Source organism: Zalophus californianus, chromosome 16 (assembly GCF_009762305.2).
Source record: "Zalophus californianus isolate mZalCal1 chromosome 16, mZalCal1.pri.v2, whole genome shotgun sequence".
Taxonomy (NCBI): domain Eukaryota; kingdom Metazoa; phylum Chordata; class Mammalia; order Carnivora; family Otariidae; genus Zalophus; species Zalophus californianus.
This window is the reverse complement of record NC_045610.1, coordinates 58,264,861-58,282,998: the sequence shown is the minus strand read 5'-3', so window position 1 is coordinate 58,282,998 and position 18,138 is coordinate 58,264,861. Positions and strand designations below refer to the sequence as shown.

Here is an 18,138-nt window from a genome sequence, read left to right as displayed (position 1 = left end):
GAAGGCTCTGGAAGCCAGGGAGACCAGGCTGGAGACCAGGCCAGGTGCGCAGTACATGTGATGCTTGGGAGAAGCTGTGTGGCACGTGGCGGGCGTTCATGAATCCCTGCAGAGCGGGGGCACTAACGGGGCCGGGATGCTACCCACTTCTGCAGAGCAACGCTTCACGGGCAGCGAGAGTCCCTGTTTCGCGTGGCATCACATCTAGGTCTAGGAACGCCCTCACCAGCAGGGAGACGCCACCCACCCGGCATTACTCAAAGATTCAGATGCTGGTTTTCCCCTGAGGATGGATACTCAGAACCCTGCCACGGGAGGAAGAGGCCGGAGTGCTCCTAAACACACCCCCCACCCTGGCCCCAGTGTTTGCACGGATCCTGCATCAGCCCTTCACCTTGGCAGGCCCTTCAGATGCCACAGCCACTGGACGAGAGGCAGGGGTCTCCACCCATGATGTCACAGGTAGAAGGGGCATGGGACACACGCATGACCCACAATCCACGGTCAGGCTCTTTGCACACAGCCCCGTGACCTAAATGAACAGCCACCACAGCCGGGACACAAGGCAAGACCCCCCGTTGGCCAACGTTCCAGAGCAGAATCTTGGCAGCCACCCAGGGGCCTTGTGCCGGGGGGGGGGGGGGGGGGGGGGGGGGCAGCACCCAGGGGCCTTGTGCCGGGGGGGGGGGGGGGGGGGGCGGGGGCAGGGCGTTTGCACAAGCCTTACATGTTCAGCTCTCCACACACATGTGGCTGACAATCACCTACGCATCCATGCCAGGAATCTGGCGCACAGCCTGCCAGCAACAGGGCGCTGGTAATCCCCAGCTGCTCTCCTGACGCCACTCGGAGATGCTGTCCAAGGCAGGACGGAGAGGGTCACCATTTTCAAGGTCACATACCCCAAAGGGAGATGCTGGGCCAGGAAACGGAGACAGGCATTTTGGCCAAAGCCATCAGCTCTCAGTCATGCCGATCAGCAGGGGAGGACCCACCCATTCATTCAGCTCATTTTATTGAGCAACTATAATGAGCCGAGCAGCACAGACCATCCAAATAATCAGCTTGTGGAAAAACATCCCGAGCTTTTCCTGGGCCTGATGTCATAGGAAGAACTTGGGCTTTTGGAGTCGCAGGGCCCTCGGCAGAAATCCTGGCTCAGCCAAGTTATCAGCTGGTGGAATCTGGACAAGTTTCTTGACATCTCTGGGCCTCAGTCTCCTTGTGAAATAGCAGGTCTCAGCGAGACGATGAGAATGTGTCTGTAGGCAGCACTGGCCTGGGCTGGGTGGGTGGGTGGCCAGCACACAGGACTAGGGTGAGTCCTCGTTGGCACGTGCAACCAGCAGGCATCATGCCCGCGCTGCCCTGCGCTCCCGGTGGGAACGTTCACGCGGTGATCTACCCGTGTCCGTCCTCGGGGGCAGGGGAAGGGTAGCGGGAGGCCACACGTCCCCACAGCTGCTTCTCCCAAAGCTTCCCGGAGGCTCAAGTGTCATTTCCTTCCCGGACAGCTGCTGGGTGCCCAGATCCAGGGGCAAGACTGGCGACCCCACAGCCAGCAGAGCGGTGACCAGAGGGGCTGATAGGAGGGGGTCTGAGCCTGACCAGTCACCTCCAGTGAACCCTCCCTCCGGGCTGGGCAGGGACTCTGGGGGAAATCCAGTTCCTGGGAGATGGGCCAGACCAGAGGGGTGAGGTTACAGGAATGGCCCTCAGTGTCGGCAACAGAACAAGGCCAGAGTGAGACCCAGACCTGATCAGGGTCCTGGTCAATCCGAGACCCGCTTCACGTCTGAAGAGAACAGCCACCATCGAGCACATGTGTGAGCGTGTGTCCGAATGGGTGGCTGTGTGTGTGTGTGTGTGTGTGTGTGTGTGTGTGTGTGTGTGTGTGCGCGTGCGCGCATGCGCGCGCGCGCAGGAGGGAGGGAGGCAGGCCTTGGGCAAATCCCTGTACCCCACTATGCCTCTGTTTCTTCATCTATAAAATGGGGATAACATTACCTACTTCCAAGGGTTATCATTAAATGAAAATGCGTTCATATTTGTAAAGCGCTTAGAACAGTGCCCGGCACAAGACAAGTGTTATAGGTTTGCTAGATAGGTAAAAAAAAAAAAAAAATAAGACACGTGTTATTACGTGCTTAAAACAGAGCGTGGCATACGGCAAGCATCAAAGCTGGCATTCCTGACTGCTGCCTCAGACCCAGGGGCGCAGCAGATGCGGGGGCCCTGTACCAGGGACCCTCGACGGGGGATGTGCTCACACGTGCAGTAAGAGGCATGTGTTCATCCACATGTGTGACTATCTGCACACGTTTCCCCAGACCCGTCTGACAAGGAGCTTAATTACGTCGTCGGGGCTCAGGCAGGTGGGCCACAGAGTAGAGGCTCCATTTGCATAGGAACCAGAGGCAGCCAAAGACAAGGGGGTGGGGCAGGGAGAAAGCGCTGTAGGATCAAGCCCAGCCTGATCCCCGGTCGTAAAGACAAAGCAGAATATGTAGGGCCTAAGCGGAAGGCACCTCCCTCTTAGGCATGTTCCCCACATCATTACACTTTGAAAGTTAAGTTCTCCTCAAATAAGACAGCTGGTCTTGGCAGTAACCTCAGAGGTCCCTTCTACAGCTTTCCTGAACAATCTCCACACGGTCCCCGCTTGAATACTTCTAGGCATGGAGAACTCACTACTTTGTGAACTGGTCTGCTTCATAGTCAGAAAATCCAACTTGTGGGCAAAATGCCTCTTTATGTAACGAGTCAAACTGCTCTTCCTGGGACCTGCCAGGTATCCGGTCACGGGGGTGCGTTTTGGAGGAACTCAAACTAAGTCCCTTCCTCCTTCTATGTGATGACCCTCCAACTACTCAGACACAGTGACTGTAGCGCTTTTCTTTTTCCAGGTAATCCCTGCACTCAAGGTGGGGCTCGAACTCATGACCCCAAGATCAAGAGCCACATGCTCTACGGAGCCAGCCAGGCGTCTCTGCAGCTCTTCTCTTTCTGTCCCTCCTGTGCAGACAACCCTGCAGCACCCTCCCAGCCCCTGCCCTGACTCACTCCAAGGCCCCCCCCCCAGCATGCGGGTACCCCCCACCCCACACCGGGGCCCTCTCTTGTCCACCCATGTCCTCCTTCACGACTGAGTCCGGAGAGGGCCCCTCTACAGAGAGAGCCTATTGCAGGCTGAGCTGTGTTCTCCAAAAAGGTATGTCGAAACCCTAATGCCCAGAACCGTGAAAGGGATCTTACTTGTAAATAAGGTCTTTGCAGATATGATGGAGTTAGGAGGAGGGAATCCTGGATTAGAGGGGGGTCCTAAACCCACAAGCTGGTGTCTCTGTAAGAGAAAGAGATGGTGGCTGTGTGAACACAGAGATGCTCGGGGGGAGACAGCCCTAGGGAGCTGGAGGCAGAGACTGCAGAGGGGAACCTGCCAGCCGCGGAAGGTCGGCAGCCACCGGAGACCGGGGAGAAGCTGGGAGAGGACTCTCGATTCTCCCTCAGGGCCTCCAGAAGGAACCAGCCCCACCTGAGGACTCCTGGCCTCTGGAACTGTGAGGGAAGGAGTGTCTGCTGTGTGAGCCCCGGGTCTGTGGTCATTTGTTGGGACAGCCACAAGACCCGTCCAGGGACTGAGCAAGGATGGCCCAAATGGCCGGTGTCCCCTCCCTCCTGCAGCCAGAGTCTGCATCCGCTATTCTGTCTCATCCGCCAGGTCACGCGGCCGTTCACCCAGAGCTTTGTTGGTCAGCAAGTACACGCGGATCTTCCCACACCCCACAGGCAGGGCAGCCCCGTGCTCCCAGAGCACCTGTGGCAGGGACCCCCTGCCCCGCTCACTGTCAGCACCTCATCAGACACTGGGGTTTGCGCGGTAGGCCTGGACCCCGTATTTTCACAGGCTGCCCAGACAACTAAATCAGCCGCTTGCCCTCAGCCAATGTGGGGAGCCACTGAGCGGGGTTCTGGCCAAGGTTCCTTTCAGTGGCAACCCCATGATCCTGGCCCAGAACTCCAGGAGAAGACCCCACTTGGAGTGGGACCACTCCAGACCTGGGCACAGCTGTGCCTCCCGAGGCCCCCAGAGCTTGGGACAGAAGCCACCCGAACGGGCCCTCAACTGCACTGGATGCCTGGGGCAGGATCTGCTCTTCTGCACATAAACCGGCCCCACCCCCCCACTTTCTGTTCCCTTGAACGTACAGCAACAAAAAGCTTAGTTTTGTGCCAAAGGTGGGGCCTGAAGTTTCCCAGAGTCCAGTTTCCTGCCAGGCCTAGGTACAATCTGTAGGACTGATCGCCCCTGACTCTGTGTGTGTGTGTGCACACGCATGTGCGTGTGCCCGCGTGCCCGCGTGCACATGTCCCATCTCACGCCGCACAGGGCAGGGTGCGGAGCTTCGCAGACATTCCTGCTGGTGGTCAGGAAGACGGTAAAATGGAAACAACAGCTGTGCACACATGTGCGCACACACACTCACATGCGCACTTGCACGCGCACTCACCCACGCCCTCGCACGCGCACTCACACGCGCACTCACACACGCCCCCGCAGGGGAAGTCGTTTTCCTTCCTTTCCTTTCACCTCGAAGGATCCCGGGCCTCATGAAACAAGACTGAACTCCAGAAGCGCCGTGCTGGGCATTGCAGAAATCTCCAGCAGGCCTCCTAGGTGTGGTGTCTGTCGCTTCTCCTGTCTCCACGCCCAGACCCGTTTCCTCCCCTGGGCTCCTCGAACCCTGGGGCTGCCTGCTCCGACCCCCACCTTTGCACTTGGGTGTGAGTCATTTCCTCTGCACACACACAGACACACACGCCGCACGGGAGCAAAGACCAGGTCGAGGCTCCTCCGGCGGCCCCCAGGAAGGGGCTTCTCTTCCCGCCTCCCATGGGCCCGAGCAGCATGGTGCTTGCCCTTCACGGCGTTTCTCTGGCACCCAGAAGACTCCTTCCCGTGCACCGGCTTTGGCCCCCAGCCCACCCCCCCCAAAACTTCCTGTGGGCCAGCTCCCACCTGCCCACACCCTCCAGAAGTTCCTCTGCCACCCCGTAAGCTGCTTCTACTCCGTCGACACCCTCCGGGAAGAACGTTTCACCACCAGGAGACCACGGGTCTCTGTGGCAGCCACACCTGCTCCAGCACAGCCTGAGCCCCAGACCAAGTGAGGCAGGGCTGCTGGAGCTCCCAGTTCTCCCCGTCCTGTCACGTTCTGCCCCTGAGCCCCAGAGCCACAGCTGCCTCTTCCGTGAGTATGTGGTGAAACATCCGTAACACAGAACTCACCCTTTTAACAATATTCAGGTGTGCGTTTCTGCAGCATTACGTTCATCCACATCGTTGTGCAACTATCAACATGACCCATCTCTAGAACTTTCCGTCTTATCAAGCTGAAACTCTGTACCCCTCAGACACTAACTTCCCATTCCCCTCCCCCCAGCCCGCTGGCCACTGCCTTCGACGAATGTGCCCACATATCTGCGCGGGACCCTGCTATCAATTCTTTGGGGGAAATCCTACTAGAAGTAGATGTGGTGGAGCGTGTGAGAATTCTAGGTTTAATTTTTTGAGGACCTTCCATGGTGCTTTCCACAGCTGCCAGCAGCCGAGCACGAGGGCTCCGAACTCTCCACATCCTGGCCAACATGTGTTACTCTCTGTTTTTTGGGTACCAGCCATCCTCATGAGTATATTTGCATGTCTCTAATGATTAGTGACACTGAGCATCTTTTCCTGGGCTTGTTGGCATCTCTGTGTCTTCTCTGGAGAAAGGGCTATTCCAGTCCTTCGTCAGTTTTTGTTTTTTTTTTTAATTGGGCTGTTTGGGTTTTTGTTGTTAGGTTGTAGCAGTTCTTTATATATTCTAAATATTAATCCCTTATGGATATATGGTTTGCAAATATTTCCTCCCCATCCCGTGGATTGCCTTTGCCTTCTGTTGAGGTGTCCTTTGAGGCAAAAGTTTTTAATTTTGATGAAATACAACTTACCTTTTTTTTTTCTTTTGTTGCCTGTGCTTTTGGTGTCCTAGCCAAGAAGTTGTTGCCAAACCCAATGTCACAAAGCTTTCCCCTGTGTTTCCTTCCAAAGTAGCTGCTTCTTTATTTGCTGCTCTATATTCCTCAGAGTCTTGTTTTACCCTTTTAGTAGCTAACCAGCTTTTACCTGTTAATAATTCTTTTTATTACATTTTGCTATTCAAATTACTGGTGTGGTGTATTTTCTGTTTCCTGCCTGGGACCTGACTGATACATCAAAGTAAGCAGAAGGAAGGAAGTCATGAAGATAAGGATAGAAATAAAGGAAATAAAAAACAGAAAAAAAAATAAAGCCAAAGGTTTGTTCTTTAAAAAGATCTACACACCCTTAAACTCACAGCAGACTAATGAGAGAAAGAAAGAGAGATGGAAAACATAAATTACCAGTATTAGGAATTAAGGGTTATCCCTAAGATCCTATAGACATTAAAATGATAATAAAGGAAAACTACGAACAACTTTAAATGAATAAGTTCAAAAACTTAGATGAAATGGACAGATTCCTTCAAAATACAACTTACCAAAATTGACATAAGAGGAAGTAAAAACCTTGAATAGCTCTCTCTCCATATCAAATAAATTTAATATGTTCAATTAAATATTAAATTCATTTAAATATTTAATCCAAGTTTTTAATTTGTCATTAAAAAAACCCAACTTTCCAAGAAAACTCTAGGGACAGATGGCTTCCTCGCTGACTTCTATCAAACACTTAAGAAAGAAGTAACACGAATTTATGCAAACTTTTATGAAAAATGGAGAGGAGGATACACTTCTGAACTCAGTTCATGAGGTCGAAAGAACCCTGACAAAGACATTACCAAAACGAAGTAACTAACCAAAAAAATACCACACCCAATAATATCCTTCATGGATCTATATAAAAAATCCTTTACAAAAAACTAGGGAAATCAAATCCAGCAATGTATGAAAAGGATTACATATCATAACCAAGTGGGGCTTTTTCCAGGAATGCAAGCTTGGTTTAATATTCAAAAATCAATCATTGTAATTCACCCTACTAGTAGAACAAAGGAGAAAATAATGATCATTTCAGGAGATACAGAAAGAGTATTTATCGAAGTCAACATCCATTCGTGTTCAAAACTCCAGCAAATTAGGGAGAGAACGGAATCTCCTCAGCCTGATGAAGAGCATATTCGGAAAATCGATAGTTAACATCCTCAGTTCCAGCACAAGACGAAGATGCCTACTCACTTCTATTCAATATGGTCCTGGCAGTTCTAGCTGGTGTAATAAGGCAAGAAAAAGCAATTAAAGGAATCAAGATCAGGAAGAAAGAAGTAAAACAAGTACTAGGATAAAAAAGGACTTTGACAAGGTCACAGCATATAAAATTTATATGCAAAAATCAAGGGCATTTTATATACCAGCAACAAACAATTGGAAATGAAATTTAAAATATATGCTCAATTTACAACAGCACCAAAAAATAAAATAGTTAGAAATAAATTTAACAACTGACATGAAGATCTTTTCACTGACAACTGATTGAAGAAAAAGGTCTTTAAAAATGGAGACCTACCATGTTTATAAGATTAGAAGAGTCAATGTCATTAAAATGTCAATTATCCCTAAATTGACCTATAGATTCAATGCGATCTCAAAATTCACACAGCATTTTTATAGACGTCGACTCTCTACTTCTAAAATTTATAAGGAAATTATAAAAGTATTCTTGGTCTTAGAAAAGACCAAGAACATCTAGGGGCACCTGGCAGACTCAGTCGGTAGAACGTACGACTCTTTTTTTTTTTTTTAAAGATTTTATTTATTTATTTGAGAGAGAATGAGAGATAGAGTGCACGAGAAGGAAGAGGGTCAGAGGGAGAAGCAGACTCCCCGCTGAGCAGGGAGCCCGATGCGGGACTCGATCCTGGGACTCCAGGATCATGACCTGAGCTGAAGGCAGTCACTTAACCAACTGAGCCACCCAGGCGCCCAGTAGAACGTACGACTCTTGATCTCCGGGTCGTGAGTTCAAGACCCATGTTGGGTATAGAGACTACTTAAAAATAAAATCCTAAAAAATTTTAAAAAGAACATTTAAAGCAGTGGTTTGTATATATTGGGAGAGCTTATTTCAAGGCTTATTATGAAGCCACATTAATCAAGACAGGGCGGTCTTGGCCAAAGAATAGACAAAATATGAATACAACAGGATAGACTCTGGAAATAGAACCACGTATACAAAATCAATTGATTTTCTTTTTTTTTTAAGATTTTATTTATTTGACAGAGAGAGAGCACAAGCAGGGGGAGTGGTAGGCAGAGGAAGAGGGAGAAGCAGGCCTCCCGCTGAGCAGGGAGCCTGATGTGGGGCTCCATCCCAGGACCTTGGGATCATGACCTGAGTCAAAGTCAGATGCTTAACTAATTGAGCCACCCAGGTGCCCCATCAAAGTAAATTGATTCTCAACAAAGGTGTCAAGGTACTCCAATGTCTTTTCAACAAATGGTGTTAGAACAATCGGGTATACATACTGAAAAAACAAACCAGCAAGCAAAACCCAACATGATGAACCTTAACCCCCTACCTCATACCATACACAAAAGATGATTTCTAAACCTAACATTAAAGCTATAACCACAAAGCTTCTGGAAGAAAACACTGAAAATACCTGCCACTTGGGAGCAGGCAAAGCCTTCTTATAAAGAACACAGAAAGCAGTAACCACAAAGAAAGAAATTTTTTACATTAGATTTCATCAAAATTAAAATTACAAACTTTTGCTCATCAAAAGATATCATTAAGAAATGAATGTGTAAGCCACAGAGCAGGAAAAAACATATTTACAATACACATATCTGACAAAAGACCAGTATCCAGAAAGAATAAAAGTCAAGCAACCCACTTTTATTTTTCATTTTTTTTTAAAGATTTTATGTATTTAGGGGCGCCTGCGTGGCTCAGTCGTTAAGCATCTGCCTTTGGCTCAGATCATGATCCCAGGGTCCTGGGATAGAGCCCCGCATTGGGCTCCCTGCTCGGCGGGAAGCCTGCTTCTCCCTCTCCCACTCCCCCTGCTTGTGTTCCCTCTCTCGCTGTCTCTCTCTCTGTCAAATAAATAAATAAATAAAAATCTTTAAAAAAAAAGATTTTATGTATTTAATTGTGAGAAAGAGGGGAGAGGGAAGAAAGAGAGAGCAGCAGAGGGAAAGGAGAAGCAGGCTCCCCATTGAGCAAAGAGCCCGATGCGGGGCTCAATCCCAGGACCCTGGGATCATGACCTGAGCTGGAGGCAGATGCTTCACTGACTAAGCCACCCAGGCATCCCCAAGCAACCCACTTTTAAAATGGGCAATAGATTTGAAAAGATCCTTCGCAAAGGAAAAATAGATGAGTCCCCAGTAAGCACAAGAAAATGTGCTCAACAGCATTAGTCATCAGGAAAATGCAAATTGAAACCCTAATGAGATACCACTACACACCCAACAGAAGGATGGAATCGTAAAGAAGGACAGCACCAAATGTGGGCGAGGACGTGGAGCAACGGGAACTCTCCTATATGGCTGGTGGGCGTGTAAAATGGTACAGCCACTTTAGGAAAAGATCTGGCAGTTTCCTGTAAAACTAAACTCATACCTACCTACCCTCTGGTCCAATAATTCTACTTGGTGTTTACACAAGACAAATGGAAGCATATGCACAGACACACACACAAAAGTTGTATAAGAATGCTCATAGCAGTGGTGCTCAGCTGGCTCAGTGCATGCAGCGTGCGACTCCTAATCTTGGGGTAGTGAGTTTGAGCCCCACGTTGGGGGTAGAGATGACTTAAAATAAAAAAATCTTTAAAAAAAAAAAAAAAGAAAGCTCATAGCAGCTTAATTCATAAGAGTCTCACCCTGGAAACATGCAATGAACACCACTCAGCAATCATGGGACTACTAGTGCTGGCAGAAACACAGATCTAAAAAACACACAAACTGGCAAAATTAATCAATAGGGAAAAAAACAGAATGTTGGCAGCCCCCAGGCAGGTGGAGGCAGAGACTGACTGGCAAGGAGCATGGACGGTGATGCTCTGTATCCTGATAGGAGTTCAGATGCACAGTGTTAGTCTACGCCCAAACTCAGAGTGCTACACTTAAGATCTGGGAGTTTCGTGGCACATAAATTTTACCAAAAGAAAGAAAAAGAACCATATACAAATACTGGACTCTAGCTAGTGAGATGCAAGCTGAAGTGTTGGCAGGGTAATGTGTATGGATATCAGCAACTTATTCTGAAATGGATCCCTCCAAATCCCATGGATTGTTGGCAGATGGAGGGAGGGACGTGTGTTGAAGCCAACAGAGCATAACGTGCATTGCAGAGTCTCAGTGGTGGACGTGGGGGGGAGGGTTGGCGCTAGAATTCTTTCACCTTTCCTGTGTGTTTGAAATGTTTCATAGTAAAAAGTTGGAAAAATTTAAGAGACTGAGACATATCAACCACAAATAGGAAGAAGGATGTAGCCGGAGCCCCTTCCCCCAAAGCAGGAAGCCGCCCGGTTTCAGGGGAGTCCTTGCTCCCGCGCTGGCGCCTTCCCATCCTCGCCATGATTTCTGCTCTCTCCACCCGCCACTTCCCACCTGTAGCGAGCAGCCCCGGGAAGTGGAGATAACGCCGGGGCGGCCTCTTCCCGCAAATTCCGTAAGCCGGGAGACGGGCCGCGGCCAGCTCTCGAGGGCCTGCACTGCCACCTTCTGGGGGAAAGGCTTTCTGCAATCCCTCTCCCTTCTCCGGGTTTGCGGCCTCCTCCCTCCTCAGGCCCGGCCCCGCCCCTCATGGCAGTAATGGGGGGCACCCATGCCTGGATGATGCATGTTTCCAGAACCCAGGCCCCTCTGTCCACTCCTCCCCAGAGAGGTGCGAGCTGGGGCGGCGGGCACTGCAGGGCGTTCCTGAGAGTACCCCCCCTAACCCTTAAACACACAACACAGAGGCACAGCCCAGGCCCCCAGCCGTCACCCCCAGCCCCATCCCTCTCCCTTGGACTTGACGCCATCGGGATCAGGACACGCTAAAGATGCTGGAGCTTGGAAACATGCTGACGTCCACCATCCCATAGCTTATGATCAGATAACAACATCCTGGGACATCTCACCCAGCCCCACGGTCCAGAGCCCTGCATCCTTGAATCGAAATGCCACCTGGAGAGGCCCCCTGGCCCCTGGTGGGCTGGCCGGGCAGATGGTGGGGCGCCGCCTGCGTGCACACCAGGGGCGGCAGGGCCAGAGAGGGGTGCAGGTCTGAAGTGAAGCCCCGGAAAGGTGAGGTCTCGGGCCTGAGCGAGCCTTCTGCGCTCGCCCATCACACCACACCAGGTGGTCCGCGGATGGTCAAGGAGCACACTAAGTAGCAAGGAGGGCCTGACCGAAACATCCCCTGTGTGGGCCGGGGATGCTCAGGCACGCACTGTCCGCCGTCCTGTGAAAGCAGCTCTTGAGTCTTCGTCCCTCCCCAGCCCTTGCCAGCTGAGCAGAAACACAGGTGCTGGAGAGGCTGCAGCTCCGTCCACGCCAGAAGGAGGGGCATTAGCCCCTGGCGGGCACGTGGCATCACACCGGAGCTAACTGCCTGGAGACGCGGGACCTTGTGCGACATGAAGGAGCGAGTCGCCTCTCCCATGCTGCAGTTCCTCTTGAGGCTGCCTGCTCAGGATCACTGTCCCAGGACTCAGGTGGCCTCAGCCTCACCCCACAGTTGGCCAAGCCACAACCAGCATCCTCCTAACAGCCAGCATCCTCCTAGTGGGGACGGCGCAAGCCCCCCTCCAGGGCAGGGCTGGGCAGCAGCTCAGTGCATCTTCGGCCTCGTCAACCACCCAGGGCACCCCCAGCAATCGGAGGCCCTCCCTCTCCCACTGCAGCGTCTTCCTTCCCTCTAGGCCTCCCTGCTTCCCCTCCCGGCCTGCCACAGGTGACCCAGCAGCCACTGGGCATTCAGGGCCCGTGGCTCCCTCCACAGGGCACCCAGCAGGCCTCGCCAGCACAATCTGACCCAGACCCACCCCTCGCCTTGATGATCCAACCTCAGGGCCTTTGCATTTTCTGTTCTCTTTGCCCGAAAGCTCTTCCTTTGGACGCTGGCCTGGTCGGGTCTTTCTGGTTATGCAAGTTTCAGCTCAGTGTCACCTCCTCAGGGAGGGCATCCACTAATTCCGCAACACACACACACACACACACACACACACACACACACACACACAGACATGCACAGCAGGTAATGATCACATCACCTGTTCTAGGCTCCTTCACAGCCTTCGTCTAGAATCATCTATCAATGTGCTTATTGGCTAGATGCTTGACATCTAGTTCAGGTGGAGACCCACAGGAACAAGGGCTGTATCCTCCTCACTCCTGTAGGCCAAGAACGTAGGTGAGCACCTGCACATTGTAGGACCTCAAGAAATATTCAAAAAGTGAACTGGAACGGCCTGAGCCTAATGGTGCTGCAAACAGGACCCCCGCTGACGAACGACAGGAGGTGAACTCCAAGCAGAAGATACCACACGGATTGTTGGCCCTCCGGTGGGAGGGGGTAGGAGAGCAGCAGCAGAGCACCGGGCGTGCGGGTTCCTGCTACCCAAGCCCCGCGGCCCCGCCATACGCATCTGCTCCCACAGACCCACCCAGCCCCAAAGCATGTAGTTTTTATAGCAAAGTTTCAGGGCTGGTGCCTCTTCGCTGATTTCCTAGGGGTGTGTTGCTTTGTTTACTCAGCTTTGCTCAAGTCAGAGTTTCCTCATTAGTTTAAAGAAAAGGGGGAAAAAAAAAGAAAAAATGGAAGGAGGATCTGAAGGTCTAAAGGCAGAAGCGCCCTCCACCTCGAGCTGAAATCCACGTTGCTATCTGTCCAGAGTTCAAGCTGTGGCCAAGACATTTCTCCAAGCTCAGGCCACTTGTTAGGAGGAAATCTCCCCCGTTTCTCGGTCAGGTCCTACCCTACCCTTTGCCCGGTCACATGCCCACCCCAAAAGGAGCTGCATCCACAGCCGACCCTGTCAGCGGAATCCGTGTGTGGCTGCTGAAGGCGTGTCCAGTGCTGGAGGGCCTTTGGGCAAAGGGGTTTGAGCGGCCGCCTCAGGACAGAGGTTTCTGTCAGACAAGAGGGATGACCAACTCTGAGCAGGAGGCAGAAGAAGCCACGCGGGAGGGTATGGGTGGAGAGGCTTCCTGAGAAAGAGCATGGGGACAGACCAATGGACACTGAGCCCTACACCCTGCCACACAGACAGCTAGTGTCTCACGCAGACTGGGCAGGGAGACCACAGAGAAGTAGAGGTACCTCCACATGGTGGAATCCAGAACACCCCAGGCTGGCCTCCACTGTCAGCCCAGAAGGGCCTGGGTGGGCTGCCCCGGGCACAGCACACGTCCAGCTGTGGTCCGGGCCAGAGCTGAGGCTCCGTGGCCAGCCTGGGGCAGGGAGGGATTCAAGGCCTGGCCCAGCCCTGGATTTCCCTGCTCCCTGCCACCCAGAGGAGCCAGCCTGGGTGTGAGGAAAGAAAAAGAGTGAATCAGGAACCTTACCTCACACCATATCCAGAAATTAACTCAAAATGGATCAAAGGTCTCAACGCCAGAGCCAAAACTACACAACCCTTAGGAAAAATCACAGGGGAAAAGCTTTGTGACAATGGGTATGACACCACACAAGCACAGGCAACAAAAGAATGAATAGTAAAATGGGATTTTGTCAAACTTAAAAAACTTCTATGCATCAAAGAACACCATCACTAGCGTGAGAAGGTAATTGACAGAATGTGAGAAAATACTTGCAAATCACATATCAGATAAGGGATTAATATGCAGGATATATAAAGAACTCCTACAACCAACAACAACAACAACAACAACAACAAAAACAATTAAAAACTTAGCAAAGGACTCAAAGAAACATTTCTCCAAAGACACAGATGCCAACAAGCTGGGGAAAAGACACTCACCATCTCTCTCTAAGCATTTAGAGAAACGTACATCAAAACCACAGTGAGTCACCACTTTGCACTCATTAGGATGGCCATTACCCAAAGAAACAAATAAGTAAATAAAATAGCAATGTCAGTGAGGGGGTGGGGAAATTGGAACCCTTGTGCCCTGCTGGTGGGAATGTGAAATGGTGCAGCCACTGGGCAAGCAGGACGGGAGCTTCCCAACAAAATTAAACATAGAATTCCCACACGATCCAGCAACTCTGCTTCTGCATATGTACCCAGTATGTCTGAAAGTGGGGACTCGAGCAGATATCTGCACACCCATGTTCATAGCAGTAGCTGTCACAGAAGCCTAAAGGTGGAAACAACGTACATGTCTATCCAAAGATCAAAGAAGAAACACAATGTGGTCTATTGCTCTGTCTTTTTCTTTTTTTAAAGATTTTATTTGTTTATCAGAGAGAGAGAGAGAGACAGAGGCAGGCAGAGGGAGAAGCAGGCTCCCTGCTCAGCAAGGAGCCCGATGTGGGACTCGATCCCAGGACCCTGGGATCACGACCCGAGCCGAAGGCAGGCGCTTAACCGACTGAGCCACCCAGGCGTCCCCTATTGCTCTGTCTTAAACTAGGAAGGAAACTGACACCTGCTACAACACGGATGAACCACAAAGAGATTATACTAAGTGAAATAAGCCAGGCACAGACAGATGCATAGTGCATGATTCAAGGTCTATGAGGAATAGTCCAACTCACAGACATGGAAAGTTGGATGGTGGCTGCCAAGGGCAGAGGGGCGGGAGAAAGGAAAGCTGATGTTCTGTAGGGACAGAGTTTCATTCTGGAAGGTGAAGAAGTTCTGCAGATAGATGGATGGTGGCCTAATTCTGTGAATGTACTTATTAAATGCCACCAAACTATATACCCCGAAATTGTTAAAACGGCAATTTATATGTTATGCGTATTTTACCACAATGTTTAAAAAGAGTTCAGAGTCCAGCACAGAGCTCCGGGCATCCCTGGCCCCTGCAGTCAGGACCGGGGAGCTCCAGGCAGGAAGCAGGTCAGTCTCCTGGCTGGCTCTTGGAATCCCAACAAGGTCGAGTTGTCCACACCCCACCAGGCATACGTGACCCAGTGGAAAAGGCCAGTGGCCACACCAAAAGGTCCAGAGTGGGACAACGAGGAATCTGAGACATCCAGGATACATCAGGACTGGAGTGGGTTAAATGGTGACCCCCCCCCCAAAAATGCATGCTCACCTAGAACCCTGAACATGATCCTATTTGGAAATAGGGTCTTGTGAGTGTAATTAAGGTAAGGATCTGGAGATTTGTCATCCTGGATTATCGGGGGGGGGGGGCAGGGAAGTCAAGTCCAGTGATGAGTGTCCTCATAAGAGAGAAGCAGCAGAGTTTGGGGACACAGAAGGCTCTGTGACAACAGGCAGAGACTGGGTGATGCTCCTACAGGCCAAGGACCACCAGGGATCACAAGCAGCCCCCAGAAGCCAGGAGAGGGGTACAGAGCCTTCAGAAGGCCTTCAGAAGGAACCAGCCCTGCCAACACCTTGAGTTTGTACTTCCAGCCTCCAGAACTCTGAGAGAGTCTGTTGGTGTTGTTTTAAGCCGCTCAGTCTGTGGCACTTGGTTTCAGCAGCCCTAAGAGACTGCTCCAGGGACCAAGTCCCTTGCCAGTCAGAGCCAGAAGAGGAAGGGGGCCAGGAAGGCTACTGGCTACTCCTCTCGTCTTGGGGATGAGGGAAATAAAGCCAGAGAGGACAAAGCAGAGCCAGGCAGCTTGTGACCCACAGTGTCTGTCCAGGACCGGGGTGAGATATGCCCGGGGGACTCAGAGACAAGCAGGGAGAGGTGATGGGGTCCAGCTCAGCTCCCTGCTCTCCCCCTGACAGTGGACACCCTGAGAAGAGCAGACCACCAGCTCCCCCCACCACCTCCTGGGTGAGCGCTCTGTGCCTCACTGTGTCGGGCAGACACCCAGCCACGCCACGGACAGACGTCCAGTGACGGGGCAGCCAGCCCTCCCAGGACCCCACATCGACGTCCATGACAGAGCAGAGAGCCTTCCACATTCCCTGCCTGCAACTCACCCGCGAGGCCTGTTCCCACCCTCCCCGAGGCCCAGCTGAGCTAAGTAACAGCTCCCCAGTGGAAAGTTCCCTTCTTGGAGATTCTCTCCCTGCTGAAATACAAGCGCTTGGAACGAGATAAAAATGCTTAATTTGTAAAAGCCACAAAGCCAGTCCAGAACAAGGAAAAAAACCCGACCCTTGGCTGGAAGGAGCGGCCTTCTGTGTCTCAGCGGCCAGTCACTGCTCCATGACTCATTCCTGCCCTGCTGACAAGCCCTACGGCATCTTCCCGGGGCGGTGGGGGGAGGGGGGGAGTCTCCAAGAGGGCCGGGGCTACCCCACCGCCCAGGAGGACCCCAGGCCCCAGACTCACAAACTAGGCAGGAGCCCGGTGCTGCCAAGAGAAGGAGCGAGCAGATGGCAGGGTCCTGCAGCTGCCTGCACCTGCCCCAAGCCCCTTTCCCCTCCCCATCAGCTCCTCCTGGACAGCGCTGGGCAGTGGCCGAGAGCCAGCCGGACGCACCTCAAACGCCAGCCCCGTGGGGCAGGGGCAGTGGCAGTTCTGTCTGGAAGTGGTCGAGTGGGGCGCTGGGCCAGGCAGGACACCCTGGCCCCCAGCCCCACCTCTGCCCGGTGTCTGGGTGGGAACTGAGGTAGCTGTCACAACCGCCTTACCGAGACAAGGAGAGAAGGAAGGAGCCTTTGGGGGCCCCACCAGAGCAGGCCCAGAGGCCCGCGGCAGTGGGGTGCTGCCCCGGGCCACGCCAGTCCAACCCCTTCACGTTACAGGCTAGGAAACTGAGGCCCCGGGCCACAGAGGGACAGGGTGGACCTCGTTTCCCTGGGGGGATGGGGGGGGCGGCACTGCCTAAGAGCTGAGTTACAATCAAAGACGAAGGTCAGGATCTGAGCAGGTCTGAGCAACACGTAGGTAAAGGGCTTGAGGATTTCCATTGTCATTCATGTCTGTAACCAGTTTCTAACTAAGCTTTGGGAAAGAAAGAAGTAATTTTTAGTGACAACACATCCCTAGGAGAATTTCATCAATAGTACCAATTTTTCCTCAGGCACATCCTGAGAGAAAGTCCCCATTTTGTCCCTCGCGGGAAGTCCCAGCCGAGGGCGGTGGCACCTAGCGTGGCCGTAAAGATGCAGAGCTGACCGTTTTCAAAGGCAGTTTGGTTCAGTTCATAAACAGCTGCTAGGGTCTGGCCAGCCCAGAAGGTTCCAAGAGTGCTGTCACTTCCCAAGAGTCTCCTCCCCACTTTGTGTCCTGGCTCTCCGCTCCCCTGGTGTCACCCATCTGGGCCGTGGCTTGGTCATCTGTGACATGAAGGCTGGACCCATGGCCCCCGAGGCTCTGCAAGCCAGGCTGGTGAAGTGCCTGTCCTCCCAAGCCCCGCAGGGACCCTGTCAACGCCCCGTGCCAGGCAGGCGCAGGGAACTCTGGCTCCACACCCCTCTACCCCAGCTTGCCCGTGTCACTGAGCTCACAGCTTGGTTCCGCGGGCCTCCCATGGCTGCCGCTCATCCTGTGGTGGTCCCAGCGGTACACGCGTGCACAAGCACACGCACTCACACACGCACACGGCCGGTCAGCAGCTCTCCTCCCGGGGGCCGCCCCATCGGCCCTGACATCCCGTCGGGATCTGATCGGCCCCTGGAGCAGCAGACGAGGGGCTACGGCACTTGTGGTGTGCAATTCTGAGGCTCACCAGGACCTAGGGGTCAGCGCGGAGTAGCTGAAGCCTGAGGATGCCCCAGAGCTGCCCAGTGGACCCTGGACGCCTGAGGGGCACACGGTAGGCAACAGGCGCTATAATGAAGGGGACTTACTCATGATGTCAGACGCTGACCGAGCCACCGCATGCCACGGCTGGCTGAGGGGCAGGGAGCCTGACCCGGGACGGGGGGGCCATCTAACAGGGATGACTCAAGCCAGAGCTGCCTCCTTTCTCTTCAGGGTCAGCTCTCGCACCACCCTGATGGCTCCGTGCCCGCTCTGTGGGGGTCGGCAGTGAGAACGGCCCGTCTATGAAATGTTGGACCCCAGGGAGAGCAG

The 18,138-nt window shown here is 52.5% G+C and overlaps 1 protein-coding gene across 3 annotated transcripts in view; it reads right to left on the bottom strand.

The window, feature by feature from the left end:
• Window positions 1–18,138, bottom strand: part of SEPTIN9 (septin 9) — a 151,976-nt gene that overhangs the window by 109,700 nt on the left and 24,138 nt on the right. The window lies entirely within an intron of this gene.